This window comes from Vombatus ursinus, unplaced genomic scaffold (genome assembly GCF_900497805.2).
Source record: "Vombatus ursinus unplaced genomic scaffold, bare-nosed wombat genome assembly UNPS02014180.1, whole genome shotgun sequence".
NCBI classification, from domain to species: domain Eukaryota; kingdom Metazoa; phylum Chordata; class Mammalia; order Diprotodontia; family Vombatidae; genus Vombatus; species Vombatus ursinus.
In genome coordinates, this window is record NW_020953958.1 from 960,247 (window position 1) to 963,730 (window position 3,484).

The window sequence follows — 3,484 nt, forward strand, 5'->3', positions numbered from 1 at the left end:
TACAGTATTTTTGACCAGAGTCTAGCAAATATAATACCGTTCATTGCAGGATTTCTTTGACCATAAAAGCAAAATACAAAAACAAAAACAAAAAACCCTCAACTACAAATATCTATATCAAGTAAGGCATTAAAAAGATAACAAATACAGAACAACTTCACCCATTTAAAAATGTAGAATGATTACTTGAGTTGGTAGCAAATAAAACCAAAAACATGAACAAAATGATTTTAGAGGGCAGACTTTACTGCTCAAGGGATGAAATCAAGGACCCTAGACCATTTCTCCATTCCTGCAGATAGCACAGCTTAGAGTCATAGTGAAAAATCATATCAAAGATCATCACAACAGCAATTCCTATGGCCATAGCTCTAATGATGTGGAATTTATTGCTGACGACTTCCTCGATAACTTGTGGGAAAGACTTCATGGTAAGTGAGATAATGTCCTTGTTAGGAAAGGTGTGAATGATCAACTGAACCAAAGGCAAACCCAGTCTCAATAATCTAGTGCATGGTGGATGACTTGAGGGTGTCCTTGAAGGGTCTTTCATTGGTCTTCATCTTTTTATACATTTTTCTGTAAAATGCCCAGACCTCATGCATCACCTCATCTTTGTGGGAATAACTGCAGAAAGTAGCATCTATTTTGATGACAGAAATCACTAACAGGAAAGCAAAGAACAAACCCATTGTGTTCTGTGACTTCTGCATGGCTCCATGGCACCCAGAAAACCTACCAACATCATGAGGGCACCAACCCCACACAAGATGTAATTGTGGTTGTCTTCTTGCTCAAAGATATTCTTTGTCTGAGAATCAAATCAGATCCATAGGCCAATGGCAAGGACCACAATTCCTGCCAGCCACATTATGACCAGCATGATGAAGACTATGCTGGGATGGGTTTGGGTTCTCAGTGAGGGCATCTGGATGTGTAAAATCAGTCACTAGTGAGGAGTCATTCTGAAGTGACCCCATCTTTTAACCTTCCTTGACTTTGGCTACCTGAAGCCAGACAGCAGGAGAGGGTCGTCTATAGGCACACTGATTGTATCTCCTCAGTGCTAATCCCATCTCCCTAATAGGGGAGAGGCTGAAGTGGCACTACCCCACCTCTTCATTGAAATGCAGACCAATTAGGAGTGTCTTGCCCTCATATTGAAGTTGTTTACTCCTTTCTATAAAAATGATCTGAGTTGAGGCCTGCTACACCCAAGGCTACTGCCTTGGTGTGCTGCAATAAACTCCCCTTTGTCTTACTTTTACTGAATTTACTTGATCAATCAGTACAAGCCCAAACAAAGATTTCTTTTCACAGGGACACACACAGTACCAGACCCAACAAATGACTAAACCAAAGGAGGAGCACTTATGATTCTTTTAGCAGACTTTTTAATAACCCGGCACACAGTGTTCTTCACACAACAGGCACTCAATCACTGTTGAGTTATTTTTCAGTGTCTATCTCTTCTTGATCCCATTTGGGGTCTTCTTGGCAAAGATAATAGAGTGGTTCTCCATTTCCTTCTCCTGCTCATTTTACAGATGAGGAAACTGAGGCAAACAGGATCAAGTGACTTGCCCAGGGTCACACAGCTACTAAGTATCTGAAGGTAGATTTGAATTCATGAAAATGAGTCTTACCAGCTCCAGGGCTGAAGCTCTCTCTATCCATTGTACCACCTAGCTACTCAAGTGTTGCAGTTTGGGGTTCTGGGAACTGTGAAATGTAAGGGTACAGGATGAGTCTGCCTCAAAAGAATTTGACCACTCAAGCCTTCTTTCAGTCAAAGTAGTAAGGTTTATTATAACACCAGCGTGGTGGACAAGATTCCTAGCAAATCTGCTATTGTATCACCAATAGGAGCAGTCAGAGTTCCTAGTGAGTCTGTCAATTAATGAGGGTGAGATTGATACTTATTAAAAAATATAGGGGCAGCTAGGTGGTGCAGTGGATAGAGCACTGGCCCTGAAGTTAGGAGGACCTCAGTTCAAACCTGGCCTCAGACCAAACATTTGACACTTACTAGCTGTGTGACCCTGGGCAAGTCACTTAACCCCAATTGCCTATATACATATATATATATATATATATATATATATATATATATATATAAAATAAAAATAAAATAAAAAGAATAAAAAAAAATTTGTAAGAAGATCTGGATGGGATTAAGGAGTGGTAAATAGCCTGGGGTGGCCCAGGCCCAACCTAGAAAGGGTGATGATGGGAATAAGGAGGGGTTGCTACAGGCAAGTAGTCTGGGGTGGGCCTAGAGTGGCAGTGAAAGGAATGTCAAGGAAATTAATTAAGTAATCCAGGTGGGCTGAGGTGGACCAGTTGCGTTGGGCAGAGATGTCAGTGATCTGGGATATGAAATGTATGTGAAAATTCAGGATCTGGGTCCCTTCACTCCATCACAAACACTCAATACATGTTTGTTTCCTTGGTTTTATCTCCTCTACTAGACTGTAAAGATGTGAAGACCTGAACTATCATTCAAAGAATCCTAATAAATTCTCAGAGTTGAAAACAGGGGTGGGGAACCTGCTGCCTCCAGGCCACATGTAGCCTTCTAGGTCCTCAAGCCCTTTGATTGAATTTCTGTGAAGTTTGGATTCAGTCAAAGGGCCACACTTGAGGACCTAGAGGGCAGCATGTGGCCTTCAGACCCCTGGTTGAAAGGGATATTGGAGGTCACTTAGCCTAACCCGTTCATAAAAAGGAGGGTCTCCACTGGAAGATCTCTAGAGAAGGGAAACTTACTACACTTTAAAGCTTCCCATTCTACTTTTGGCAGCTCTAATTATTAAGAAGATTTTCATTCCATTAAACCAACTTTTGCCTCTTTGTAACTTCATCAATAGCTCTCCATTCTCTCTCTGGAGCTAAGAACAAGTTGAATGCCTTTTCTATACGGTAGTCATTCAAATCCATGAAGATATCTATCTTGCCCTCCTAAAACTTCTCTTTTTCTGACTAAGCTATCTGCAGATCCTTCCATGAATCCTCATCAATAAATCAATCAATAAGCATTTTAAAGCACCTATTAAAAGCTAGGCACTGGAGATACAAAGATAAAATGAAAACAGTTCTTTCCTTCGGGGAGCCCACGTTCATATTGGGAAAATAGTACACACATAAAAATGGGATCCTTAGGGGATGTAAAAACAAAATAGCAAAAAAATTTGTATAAAAAGGCATATATCAAATATAAGAGATAAAAAGTAACCTTCCAGACAAAGGCACTAGCATCTAGGGATTTATGGTCACCATTCCCCTTACTATTTTGGTCTGTCTCCTCTAAATTCCTTACAGTTTGTCAATACCCTTCCTAAAATGTAGTAGCTTGACCAGAACAAAATCCCCTAGCAGGAACATTTGCATACAAGACAACAAAAGGAAGAGGGCAATGTTTAACCCAAAAGGTGGAGGAATTAAATGGACAGGCATTTATTAAGAGCTTACTATGTAGAAACTA

General features: G+C 40.4%; 1 pseudogene; it reads right to left on the reverse strand.

Moving 5' to 3' along the window:
- Window positions 1-273: 273 nt before the first annotated feature.
- Window positions 274-871, reverse strand: LOC114041787 (annotated as a pseudogene).
- Window positions 872-3,484: the final 2,613 nt, after the last annotated feature.